The sequence below is a fragment of the Somniosus microcephalus genome, chromosome 17 (assembly GCF_052327205.1).
Source record: "Somniosus microcephalus isolate GS21.2 chromosome 17, FLI_Smic_1.0, whole genome shotgun sequence".
Lineage (NCBI taxonomy): Eukaryota > Metazoa > Chordata > Chondrichthyes > Squaliformes > Somniosidae > Somniosus > Somniosus microcephalus.
The window spans coordinates 3,624,922-3,638,847 of NC_141003.1; the positions used below are offsets into that span (position 1 = coordinate 3,624,922).

The following is a 13,926-nucleotide window of genomic DNA, read 5'->3' on the forward strand; positions in this document are numbered from 1 at the left end:
GGAAGCTCATCTCGAGGTCAAATATGACACCAAGATCACGAATAGTCTGGTTTAGCCTCAGACAGTTGCCAGGGAGAGGGTTGAAGTCGGTGACGAGGGAAAGGAGTTTGTGGCAGGGACTGAAGACAATGGCTTCAGTCTTCCCAATATTTAGTTAGAGAAAATTAAAATTTCCCCCAGCATTTCTGTCCTTAACTTATTTTCAGTCCATATTTCAAGAATGGCTAATTATACATGGTCCAAACAGTCTATAAAACCTATACTCCACTTGCAGTATTTATTTATTTATTATTACTTGTTTTTGGGATGCTGGTGTGGCCACATGTAATGCCCATCCCCAGCTGACCTGAGGTGATGCTTGCAATGATCAATAACATGTCATTCTAGAATGGTACACTAGGTGGAGCTGTAGAGCTGTAGAGCTGTATATTGCTGTGTGTTTAGTTGTATGTGTTTAAGACTACACTACCCACGATGCACTAGGCTACCCACAAGGCAGTAGTCAAGATGGATGCTGTATAGTGAAGAACATGTACTGAATAAATGTCTAGCAAAAGCTAGCTGTTCATAATGCAAACGTCTAGTTATTAATGAACATAACATGGTACCAGGATTGGTGAAGATCTGCTGCACATTGTGAAAAGCGACATGGAGAATTTGAAGCCACCGGAGTTTTTGAATCTCACGGGGAATGTCGACTACAATTGGCGGACTTTCAAACAACGATTCGAACTCTACATTACTGCCATCGGATTCGGTAGGAAGCCAGATGCAAGAAAAATAGCATTGCTGCTCACGGTTGCAGGCCCACAGGTGATAGAGGTATTTAATACATTTGTATTTAATCCAGAGGAGAACAGAAACAAATTAGACGATGTGCTAAAGAAATTTGATACACATTGTTCTCCCAAAATCAACAAAACATATGAGAGGTACGTGTTCTGTTCGAGGACACAGCAGCAAAATGAGACTTTTGATAGCTTTGTGACTGATCTGAAACTGAAAGCACAGACATGTAATTTCTCTGAGCTGAAAGCATCCATGATTCGTGACCAAATTGTGTTTGGTATTCATGATAAAAAGGTCAGGGAACGTCTGTTGAGAGAAACCGAACTAACATGGGAAAATGCTGTGACAATATGCCAAGCCAGCGAGCTAGCTCAAAAGCATGCGAAGACTTTCAGTGAAATCAATAATGATGCAATTGTAGTAAGTGCTGCTGTCGGTGCTGTGCCCTACAAGGGAAAGAAACGTGGGCAGAACAGAAATGAAAAGCAATCGGAGGAAAGAATTTTTAATTGTAAACGCTGTGGTTACAAACACCAGTTAAAACAATGCCCAGCGTTTGGAAAAATGTGTCCAAAATGTCATGGAAAGAATCACTTTGCCAAACAATGCTTTTCAAAAGTAAAAACAAAGAAAGGGCAACAAGTCCAAGTCAATGTAATTGAGGACAATGCTGAACATAAAGTTAATGCAGTAAAAGAGGACAAATGGATGATCCCACTGCAGGTAAATGGAGCATTAGTTACATTGAAACTAGACACTGGAGCAAAAGCAAACTTAATCAGTATGAGTGACATTAAAAATATGAAAGAAAAGCCCAAAATACAGAAAAAGTCAGTACTACTGAAGAACTATAATGGACAGAAAATAGATAGCTTAGGTGTATGCAGACTTAAAGTGACAGTCAAAGACAAAGTGCATATCTCATGTTTTCTGTTGTGGCTGAAGGACTTGATTCACTACTAGGTGACAAAGCTTGTGAGGACTTAGAACTGGTCAAGAGAGTCTACCGTATAAACTGTGCCATAAACAGACCAGGTGACTCGGTGGATTCTGTTGTAAGTAATTTCCAGGATGTGTTCAAAGGATTTGGAGTTCTACCATTCACTTACAAGATCCAGCTAAAGGAGGATGCTCAGCCAGTGGTACATGCTCCACGGAGAGTTCCAGCATCCCTGCGTGACCGGCTCAAGAAAGAACTGGACAGAATGACCACACTAGGAGTCATCAGGAAAGTCGAAGAGCCAACAGACTGGGTTAACTCCATGGTATGTGTAAAGAAAAAGAACAATGATCTAAGAATATGCATGGATCCAAAGGACTTAAATGCAAACATAAAACGTGAACACTACCAGATTCCCAAGCGAGAAGAAATCACCAGTGAAATGTCAGGTGCCAGATACTTTACAAAGTTCGATGCCTCACAAGGATTTTGGCAACTAAAACTGGATGAAGAGAGCACCAAATACTGTACCTTCAACACACCATTTAGCAGGTATTGTTTCCTCAGAATGCCTTTCGGGATAATATCTGCATCTGAAATCTTTCATAGAGCGATGGAACACATAATTGAAGGTCTGGAAGGAGTTCGGGTCTATGTTGATGACATCATCATCTAGGGCTCCAAACTGAAAGAACACAATGAGAGGCTGACTAAAGTGCTACAGAGCATACGCTGGAATGGACTGAAGCTCAACAAAGCCAAGTGTCAGTTTGACGTCCAGGAAGTCACTTTCCTAGGAGATAATCTATCTGGTAAAGGAATAGAGCCAGATATGGAAAAAGTAAATGCCATACTCAACATGCCCCGACCCACTGACAAAAAAGGAGTGCTACGCATCATGGGGATGATAAACTTCATTGGAAAGTTCATTTCTAACTTGTCAGCCAAGACAGCCTGTCTGCGAGACCTGCTACATAAAACAAATGAGTTTGCATGGACAGAAAGACATGAACAAGAGTGGATGGATCTCAAAACAGTGCTGACAACCACACCTGTACTCACCTTCTTTGACCCAACAAAGAGAATCAAAGTGTCAACGGATGCATCAAAAGATGGCCTAGGCACGGTCTTGCTACAAGCAGAGGGTGAAGATTGGAAGCCTGTTGCCTATGCCTCCAGGTCTATGACTGATTCTGAGTGTCGATACGCCCAGATTGAAAAGGAATGTCTAGGCTTGGTAGTTGGGCTAGAAAAGTTTCATGGCTACATATATGGACTTCCCACCTTCACAGTTGAGACAGACCACTGCCCACTGGTTGCCATCATAAAAATGAACCTGAATGTGATGCCTCCAAGGATTCAACGACTCATGATGAAGCTGCAAAGATATGACTTTGAACTGATCTACACACCAGGCAAACACATAGTGTTAGCAGATGCACTATCCCGAGCACCCACAATGAGTCATGTGAGCTCTATTGAGGAAGACATGGATGTTCATGTGAGTATGGTCACTGCTGCGCTGCCCGTGTCAGACACAAAATCAAAGCAAATAGCAGAAGAAACATTAAAATGGCCTAGAAATTGGGTTGGGGCGCCAAAGTGGCGCAAAAGTCGCCTGAGCGCAGGATTTAGCGCAGCGTTCGAGGCTTTAGCGATCGTCAGATATTCAGTTTCATTGCTCCTCGAGGGACACGGGGCGAGGCTCGAGGCGCTCTGCATCCCTCTTAGGGCGCTGAAACTGAATATCGCAGCGCAACGTGCTGCAGCGCCATATGCTGCGGCACGGCACGCTGCGGTACTGCAGGCCTTCCTCCCACTGTTAAGGGGGAGGTGCCTGCAACAGCGCGATCCCCGCTCGCGAGTGCCAGCAAATGAGCCCGGCACCAAGGAGAAGTGCCGGGCTCTCAGGAAACAGCTGGCAATGCCGCGGGGGGGGGGGTTAGGAGGTCGGGGACGGAGGTGCTGGCAGGCGGCCGCCAAAAAGGTGGCCGCCCCACACCTCCACCTTAACTTGCGCCACTGCCGGCACAGTAAGGCCCCGTGAACCGGGCGCGGGTAGCGAGCGGCGCAACTGCAGCGTTCGCTACCAAATATCGCAAACGGGGCACGAATGGGGCGCTGCGCACACCGATGACGTCATCGGTGGCGGCGCAGCGCAAATGCCTAACGCCACCATTAGCGCCCCTGCTGAATATTGTGGGAGATGCAGCCAGTGGTGCTACAGCCACTGACTGCCTCTTTAGGCGCTAACAGGTGGCGCTTCTCACCCAATTTCTCCCTTACAGTGTTACAAACAGTAATAGAGAACATTCATCATGGTTGGCCAAAAGGTTCCTGTCCAAAATATTTTCACATAAGGTCAGAATTGAGTGTCGCAAGTGGACTATTACTAAAACAGAACAGAATAGTCATTCCACAGGCTCTACGTCAAGACATGCTCAAAAGGATTCATGAGGGACACCTCAGAATTGAAAAATGCAAAAGGAGAGCAAGAGACACTGTTTATTGGCCTGGCATAAATAAGGACATTGAGAACATGATAGGCAAATGTGAGACATGTCAGAAACACCAAAACAAACAAGCAAAGGAACCAATGATAGTAGCTGACATACCAACAACACCTTGGCAAAAGGTTGGTATGGACCTTTTTCAGTTAAATGGTAAAGAATATCTAATAGTGATTGACTACTATTCTAACTATCCTGAGATGGCGCTGCTCTCAAGCACATCAGCAAGCAGTGTCATAATGCATGTGAAATCCATCTTCGCCAGACATGGAATTCCCAGGATTGCCGTTAGCGACAATGGTCCGTGCTCCAACTGTAAGGAGTGGCAACAGTTTGCAGCACAGTATGACTTTCAGCACATCACATCCAGTCCTCTGTATGCTCAGTCAAATGGTAAGGCAGAGAAAGGTGTTCAAGTTCTCAAGCAGCTACTGAAGAAAGCAACAGAAAGCAAGTCTGATCCTTATCTCGCCCTGCTGAGTTACCGAGCCTCACCTTTAGACTGTGGTTCTTCACCTGCTGAACTACTAATGGGTTGCAAGTTGCGCACCACGCTACCCTGCTGTGCAAAAGAAAAGCAGAGTAAGGAACTGAGACAGAGACTTCAACTGTTAAAGCTGAAACAGAAATCATACTATGACAAGTCATCCAAAACTCTAAAACCATTGACAAGGGATGATGTTGTCAGGATTGAGGATCCAGATGCATGGAACAGGAAAGCTACAGTTCTTGAGGAAGTACGACCAAGGTCATACACTGTTAGAACTGAGGAAGGACAGATTCTCAGGAGGAACCGCCATTCCCTCCTAAAAACACAAGAAACTATCCAAGAACAAATTGATGACAATGCCGTAACTGAATCTTGTCACTCACCACCAGAACAATTTCATGAAAACACATCAGACTTACCTGTGTTGAGAAGATCCACACGTGAAGTAAAAAAGCCTGATAGACTTAATCTTTGAGTACAAAGAAAACTACTTTGAAAATGTGTTGACTGTTGTGAAAATGTTTATGTTTATAGAGCACTAGCAAAAGTGTTACTGATATCTTCTTTATCGTGTTTCTTGAAAGTTGATTGATATTGATTTTGTTTAACCTCAAAGAAAGGGGGATGCAATGATCAATAACATGTCATTCTAGAACAGTACACTAGGTGGAGCTATAGAGCTGTAGAGCTGTATATTGCTGTGTGTTTAGTTGTATGTGTTTAAGACTATACTACCCACGATGCACTAGGCTACCCACAAGGCAGTAGTCAAGATGGATGCTGTATAGTGAAGAACATGTACTGAATAAATGTCTAGCAAAAGCTAGCTGTTCATAATGCAAACGTCTAGTTATTAATGAACATAACAATGCTGATGCCCTTTTCCTTATACTTTGAGGTGATGGTGCTCCCACGTTGGTGTTAGGTAGAGAACTCCATGATTTTGGCATAGCAACAATGAAGGAATGGCAATATATGTGTAAGTCAGGATGATGTGAGATTTGGAGGTGGTGCTCCCATGAGCTTATTGCTCGTCCTTTTGTGGTAGACGTCACAGGGCTGGGAGGTGCTGTCGAAGTAACGGTTGCGAGTTCTGCAATACATCCTGTTAATTGTACATACTGCAGCCACAGTGTATCAGTGGTGGAATGGATGTAGGTCAGTGGCAGGGCTCCAATCAAGATGACTGTGTCAAGTATTGTTGCAACTGCACCCATCCAGGTGAGTGGTGATCATTCCATTGCACTCCTGACTTAAGCCTTGTAGATGATGGAGTGGTTTAGAGGAGTCAGGAAGTGATCCACATATCGCAAAGTACCCAGGAGATTGATGGTAGGGAACTCAGCGATGATGTTGACTTTGAAGGTCAGGGGAAGGTGGTTGGGCCTTTTCTTACTAGAGATGGTCATATGAACATAAATGTTACTTGCAACTTGTCTGGATGTTGTCCAAGTCCTGTTCTAGACTGGCATGGGTGGCAGCATGATCAGAGAAGTTGTAAATGGAGCTGAACACTGTAGAATCAACAGTGAAGAGCCCCAACAACTTGCATTTCTACAGCGCCTTTCACGACCTCAGACCATCCCAAAGTCCTTTCCAGCCAATTAAGTATCTTTGAAGTGTTGTCACTATTATAATGAAGGGAAACATGGCGGTCAATCTGCGCACAGCAATGACCACTTAACCTGTTTTAGTAATGTTGGATGAGGGCTAGACATTGGCCAGGACACTGGGGAGATCTCCCTTGCTCTTTTTTGAATAGTGCCATGGGATCTGACACCAACATAGTAATAGAACCCAAGGCATTTCAGCCTTCAGAAAAACTGATACTGAACCAAATGAGAAGATATTAGGAAGGGTGACAAAGGCTTGCTTGAAGAGTTGTGTTTTAAGGGTCTGAAAGGAGCAGAGAGAGGTGGTGAGGCACAGGGGCTTAGGGAGAGTGTTGCAGTGAGTCAGTCCTAGGCGGCTGAAGGTACGGCTACCAATGGTACAGCACAGGAAGAGGGGATGTGCAAGAGGCCAGAGGATGGAGAATGGAGAGATTGGGCGAGGCTATAGGGCTGAAAGAAGTTACAGATATAGGGATGGGTGAGGCCATGAAGGGATTTGAAAACAAGGATGACAATTCTAAAATTAAGGCATTGGGGGACTGGGAGCTAATGTGGGTCAATTGAGACAGGAATGATAGGCGAGTGTGCCTTGTATGATAGTACATGGGCAGAGTTTTGAATGTGCTGAAGTAAATGAGAAATCATCTACTGCTCTGCCTACTTCAATCAACACCCCTACCTCCTTGAAGTTGGTTAAACCAAAGCCATTCCTGCATTGATCTGTATGGTTATCACAGTCAAAATACTATAACTGAACTTATTTGCCTCAACATCACAGCTGTTGCTATCTTTTCTAATGCTGTCACTATGGTGATAGAACCTTCTCGGTCATCCAGGCTCCATCAAGTACATCAAGTGGGTCGAGCCTGCAAGTTTGGTTTCAGTGTGAAGCAGTTTGGGCTTTGCACAGATGCTGAACTTGGGATTCTAAATTATGCATCAAAGCCTAAACTGACTGAAGCGAAGCAAAGCAAATCAACAACTTGCATTTATATAGCATGTTTAATCCAGAAAAATGTCCCAAGACACTTCAAAGCAAGACTGCCTCCTCTCAGGAATCTCTTGCCTCTTCGCTCTGGACTCAGACTCCATTTACACTCTGCACCAAGACGCTGCAGTGTGAAGGCACCCTAAAGTAATGCCTTCCTCTTGTGTTTTCTGCAGCTCACAATCAGACATCAGTAACATTTCCTCAGTCAGTACCTGACATTGGCAAATTTTGATATGCTAAACAATATTTTATTAAAATAATTCACTATAAAATGATCACTTTCACATGGAAAGTTCAGGTCTCTTTACCAGGCAGGAGCAATACATGCCCTCAGTTCAGTGCTCCTTCAGGTGAGCTTCCCAGTGACTGGGTCGAGAGATGAGGATAGAACTTGCAGTCACAATTCACAGAGAACGTTTTGTCTCTTGACACTTAGGGTATTGGCCATCTCCTGATCTAAAGTACATGGAGGTGTGTGTAGACAACAGTCAAGCATGCTGCCAAAGAGGTAGAAAGAGACTACTTGTGCAGTTCAGAACAGGGCCTTATATTCAACTAAAGGCGGGGGGGGGGGGGGAATCTAAAGATGGCAATGCAATGATGCGTATTTCCTAACGGGTGGCGAGTTCCACTCAAGAGAACAATGGTAGTTTCTATTGGTATGTGAGAACTGAATGTATGAAGAATCACTAATGGCTGACTCCAGTGTGCGCCCATCACTTTGAAAATTATACTAAATTTTTGTGATATTAATCGTGTAGCAATTACTCCTGTCAGATAACTTATGTCGCATTAGGTTAAAAGTGAAAAACAAGTGTAGTACAGTACCTCCTTTTCTCGTCTTCAGATGTCGATTCTTCTGGCCTATCCATTGCAATAACAAAACACACGGAGGGGCAAAAAACAAAGTGCCGTGAGTTTCTGACAGCAGGGAACTTTTTACAGAAAGTGAACAATATGCTACATCTCAGATGGATAGCAATACTGACCTTGCATCTACCACAATTATACGACGAGGGCAATGTAGGATTGGCAAGTTCAGGTCCATGTAAAAGCCAAGATAAAATCCAGCTTTTTTTCAGCTTGGGACATATCCTGAATGGAAGTATGGTGGAGCGATTGACCCACTGTACTTTCTGGGGTTTGCCTAATGTCAATACTTATGGTGCACTGCCGGCATTGTGAGCACCTCCAATTGGGAGTTCGCTGCTGCAGCATTTCAGGCCCCGCAGCAGCCTGAAAACATTTGTACTTAAGAATGTCAGTGAGGTATGGAAAGGCTACAGGAGGGCAGAGAGCCCCAACATTCAGGGATGAAGCTATAGAAGGGCTTCTGCATGAGGTTAGGCAGAGGAAGGAGGCACTGCTTATGACCCCAAGGAGAGCCATATCGAGTAGTGGCATGAGGTGGCCAGGATAGTGCCAACACTAACACCCCACGCATGGCAGTTCAGTGCCAGAAAATGTTTAAGGAGAGGGAAGTTATGGGCAGGATAGTAATAGATAGAGAAGAGGTACTAAAAAGATTCGCATCACTGAAAGTGGGTAAGTCACCTGGTTCGCATGGAATGCCCCCTAGGTTGCTGAGAGAAGCAGAGGTAGAAATAGCAGAGGCATTGGTCACAATCTTTCAATCCTCATTGGATACAGGAGTAGTGCTAAAGGACTGGAGGGCTGCTAATGTTATACCACAATTCAAGAAAGGGGAGAGGGGCAAACCAGGAAACTACAAGTCAGTCAGCCTAACATCGGTGGTGGGGAAGTTATTGGAAACCATAATCAGGGACAAAATAAACTTTCATTTGGAAAGGCATGGGTTAATCAAGGAGAGCCAGCATGGACTTGTTAAAGGTAAATCATGTCTGACTAACTTGATTGAATTATTTGATGAGGTAACAGAGAAGGTTGTTCAAGGTATTGCAGTAGATGTTGTATATATGGACTTTCAGAAGGCATTCAACAAAGTGCCACACAGGAGGCTTATCAAGAAAATGGAAGCCCATGGAATTAAGGGGATACAAAATTGGCTCAGTGACAGGAAGCAAAGGGTGGTGATGGATGGATGTTTTCCAGACTGGGCGGTGGTTTTCAGTTGTGTTCCCCAACGGTCAGTTTTGGGTCCGTTACGCTTTTCAATTTTTATAAACGACCTAGACTCGGGTGTAGGGAGCAGCAATGTAAAGTTTGCAGATGATATGAAACTTGGCAAAGTAGTAGATAGTGATGAGGATAGTTATAGGCTTCAGGATGGGGAAATGGGCAGAAGCATGCCAGATGGAGTTCAATGAGGAGAAGTCTGGAGTGATGCACTTCGGGAGGACTAACATGGAAAGAGAGTTTACTATAAACGGCACGATTTTGAAAAGTGTCGATGAGCAGAGAGACCTTGGTGTCCATATGCACAAACCCTTAAAGGTGGCGGGGCAAGTCGATACAGTGGTTAATAAAGCATCTGGATTACTTGGGTTTATATATAGAGGAATAGAATATAAAAACAAAGAGATCATTCTAGAACTTTATAAATCACTGGTTAGGGCTCAGCTGGAGTATTGTGGATAATTCTGGGCCCCACACTTCACAAAGATGTAAAGGCCTTAGACAGGGTACAGAGGAGGTTTACCAGGATGTTACCAGGGATGAGGGGCTTCAGTTATGAGGAGAGGTTGGAAAAGTTCAGAAATAACAGCAGAAAATACTGGAAAAACTCAGCAGGCCAGGCAACATCCGTGGAGAGAAAATAGAGTCAACGTTTCAGGTGAAAACCCCTTTGTCAAGACTAAAGAAGCACAGGAAACGAAATGGATTAAGTGGCCGGGCTGGGAGAGAACAAAAGAGAAGAGACATTAAGAGGTATTCAAAACGAGACGAGATGGTGAAGTTCAGACTGTTCTCCTTGGAGCGGAGAAGGTTAAGAGTTGACCTAATAGAGGTTTACAAGATGATGAGAGGTTTGGCTAGAGTAGACAAAGAAAATCTTTTACCTTTGGCAAGTGGGTGAAAAACCAGAGGTCACAGATTTAAAATCATTGGTAAAAGATCTCGAGGGGAGATGAGGAGAATTTTTTCACTCAGAGTTGTGAGGATCTGGAACACTCGGCCTGAAGAGGTGGTGGAAGCTGATTCCATCAATAATTTTAAAAGGGAGTTGGACAGGGATTTGAGGATGAGGAACTCACAGGTTTACAGACAAAAAGCAGGGGGTGGGACTGAGCACGACTGCTCTTTCAAAGAGGCAGCACAGGCACGACGGGCCGAATGGCCTCCTTCTGAGCTGCAAGATTCTATGGTACCAGGGCAGAGAAGGTAAAAGGAGTCAGCTGCAATTTCCAAGAATGCTTGAAGTGACCACCCCTCACTTGTGTTAAAGTGCTCGAGTTGTGCACCATCACTGCCCAACTGCTGCCATTTACACCCCCAGCCTTCACCTGAGTGTTCCCTCACTCACAGCCTCAGCACAATCTAATAGTCTGGAGCGTGGAACTATCACTCCCTGCCCACTACCGCTTCTCAGTACCCAAATGTAAGTCTCACTTACTGCCTTCTATTTAACGAGCACAGCCCTAACAGCCGGGAATGATTGGCAACAGCTGATTGGCCCCCAAAGCAGAGACCAGTCACCCGTATAAGGAAGGAGCTTCACAGACTCCGAGGGAGGGAGGTGAAAGGTAGTCCAAGTTCTGGGCCGGTGACAGCTTGGTTCGTCATGACATTCTGCTTCTCTTCTTTTTCATTCTATTCTACTCCACATTAACAGTCAGCAAACTAGATCACAAAACCCTCAAGTCACTCCTTCGATTAAAAGTCACGTGCACTCTGCTCCTGGGCAACCCATGGAGTGGGTGGCAGCTCAGGGACAGCTGCAGCAGAGACCCTGTGAGAAAGGTTCTAAGGGCAGTCGCTGCATTCTCATGGCTACTTAGACTGCTGCCTACAGGCTTAGGGGGCCAGGGTGGAGAGGGGCATCTCTTCTGGCCTCCAAACAATTGGACTGGGTCTCAGACACAATCTGGTTAGGTCAGTTTTCCTGCAGATCAGTGACCAAGTGCAGCCAGTGCCACGTATTAAGTGACACGGCAGGACTGGATATATATATAACTAGCTGGGGGTGCCCGGCGGTGCCGAGGCTTTTTTGAGGGCATGTTGTTGTTGGAAGAGAGAGAGAGTGAGTTGGGGGGAAGAGAGAGAGTGAGTTGGGGGGAAGAGAGTGAGTGAGTTGGAGGGAAGGGAGTGAGTTGGGGGGAAGAGAGAGAGCGAGTTGGGGGGAAGAGAGCGAGTTGGGGGAAGAGAGAGAGTGAGTTGGGGGAAGAGAGAGAGCGAGTTGGGGGGGAAGAGAGAGAGCGAGTTGGGGGGAAGAGAGAGAGCGAGTTGGGGGGAAGAGAGAGAGCGAGGTGGGGGTTGGGGGGAAGAGAGAGAGCGAGTTGGGGAAGAGAGAGAGCGAGTTGGGGGGCAGAGAGAGAGCGAGTTGGGGGAAGAGAGAGAGCGAGTTGGGGGAAGAGAGAGAGCGAGTTGGGGGAAGAGAGAGAGCGAGTTGGGGGAAGAGAGAGAGCGAGTTGGGGGAAGAGAGAGAGCGAGTTGGGGGAAGAGAGAGAGCGAGTTGGGGGAAGAGAGAGAGCGAGTTGGGGGAAGAGAGAGAGCGAGTTGGGGGAAGAGAGAGAGCGAGTTGGGGGGAAGAGAGAGAGCGAATTGGGGGGAAGAGAGAGAGCGAGTTGGGGGGAAGAGAGAGAGCGAGTTGGGGGGAAGAGAGAGAGCGAGTTGGGGGGAAGAGAGAGAGCGAGTTGGGGGGAAGAGAGAGAGCGAGTTGGGGGGAAGAGAGAGAGCGAGTTGGGGGAAGAGAGAGAGCGAGTTGGGGGGAAGAGAGAGAGCGAGTTGGGGGGAAGAGAGAGAGCGAGTTGGGGGGAAGAGAGAGAGAGCGAGTTGGGGGGAAGAGAGAGAGCGAGTTGGGGGGGAAGAGAGAGAGCGAGTTGGGGGGAAGAGAGAGAGCGAGTTGGGGGAAGAGAGAGAGCGAGTTGGGGGGAAGAGAGAGAGCGAGTTGGGGGGAAGAGAGAGAGCGAGTTGGGGGGAAGAGAGAGAGCGAGTTGGGGGGAAGAGAGAGAGCGAGTTGGGGGGAAGAGAGAGAGCGAGTTGGGGGAAGAGAGAGAGCGAGTTGGGGGAAGAGAGAGAGCGAGTTGGGGGAAGAGAGAGAGCGAGTTGTGGGAAGAGAGAGAGCGAGTTGGGGGAAGAGAGAGAGCGAGTTGGGGGAAGGGAGAGAGCGAGTGGGGGGGAAGAGAGAGAGCGAGTTGGGGAAGAGAGAGCGAGTTGGGGGAAGAGAGAGAGCGAGTGGGGGGAAGAGAGAGAGCGAGTGGGGGGAAGAGAGAGAGCGAGTTGGGGGAAAGAGAGAGAGCGAGTTGGGGGAAGAGAGAGAGCGAGTTGGGGGAAGAGAGAGAGCGAGTTGGGGGAAGAGAGAGCGAGTTGGGGGAAGAGAGAGAGCGAGTTGGGGAAGCGAGAGAGCGAGTTGGGGGAAGAGAGAGAGCGAGTTGGGGGAAGAGAGAGAGCGAGTTGGGGGAAGAGAGAGAGCGAGTTGGGGGAAGAGAGAGAGCGAGTTGGGGGAAGAGAGAGAGAGAGTTGGGGGAAGAGAGAGAGCGACTGGGGGGGAAGAGAGAGAGCGAGTGGGGGGAAGAGAGAGAGCGACTGGGGGGAAGAGAGAGAGCGTCTGGGGGGAAGAGAGAGAGCAACTGGGGGGAAGAGAGAGAGCGACTGGGGGGAAGAGAGAGAGCGACTGGGGGAAGAGAGAGCGACTAGGGGGAAGAGAGAGAGAGACGTGGGGAAGAGAGAGACGTGGGGGAAGAGAGAGACGTGGGGGAAGAGAGGGACGTGGGGGAAGAGAGGGACGTGGGGGAAGAGAGAGACGTGGGGGGAGAGAGAGACGGGAGAGGAAGAGAGAGAGACGGGGGAAGAGAGAGAGAGAGACGGGGGAAGAGAGAGAGAGAGACGGGGGGAAGAGAGAGAGAGAGACGGGGGAAGAGAGAGAGAGAGACGGGGGGAAGAGGGAGAGAGAGACGGGGGGAAGAGAGAGAGAGAGACGGGGGGAAGAGAGAGAGAGAGACGGCGGAAGAGAGAGAGAGAGACGGGGAAGAGAGAGAGAGAGACGGGGAAGAGAGAGAGAGAGATGGGGGAAGAGAGAGAGAGAGACGGGGGAAGAGAGAGAGAGAGACGGGGAAGAGAGAGAGAGAGACAGGGGGAAGAGAGAGAGAGAGACGGGGAAGAGAGAGAGAGAGAGACGGGGGGAAGAAAGAGAGAGAGATGGGGGGAAGAGAGAGAGAGAGACGGGGGGAAGAGAGAGAGAGAGACGGGGGGAAGAGAGAGAGAGAGACGGGGGGAAGAGAGAGAGAGAGACGGGGGGAAGAGAGAGAGAGAGACGGGGGGAAGAGAGAGAGAAAGCCGTGGGGGAAGAGAGAGAGAGAGCCGTGGGGGAAGGGAGAGACGTGGGGGAAGAGAGACGTGGGGGAGAGAGAGAGACGTGGGGGAAGAGAGAGACGAGGGGGAAGAGAGAGACGTGGGGGAAGAGAGAGACGAGGGGGAAGAGAGAGACGGGGGGAAGAGAGAGACGGGGGGGA

The 13,926-nt window shown here is 47.5% G+C and overlaps 1 long non-coding RNA gene across 2 annotated transcripts in view; it reads right to left on the reverse strand.

Annotated features, from left to right (window-relative positions):
- LOC147105451 (uncharacterized) overlaps positions 1-11,544 on the reverse strand; it is a 33,828-nt gene extending 22,284 nt beyond the window's left edge. For both annotated transcript variants that reach the window (XR_015081496.1, XR_015081498.1), the window contains exons 1-2: positions 8,323-11,544; positions 8,162-8,197 (exon numbers count right to left, since the gene is read on the reverse strand). This is a non-coding gene — a long non-coding RNA (uncharacterized LOC147105451). The remainder of the gene's footprint in view (positions 1-8,161; positions 8,198-8,322) is intronic.
- Between the last annotated feature and the right edge of the window lie 2,382 nt (positions 11,545-13,926).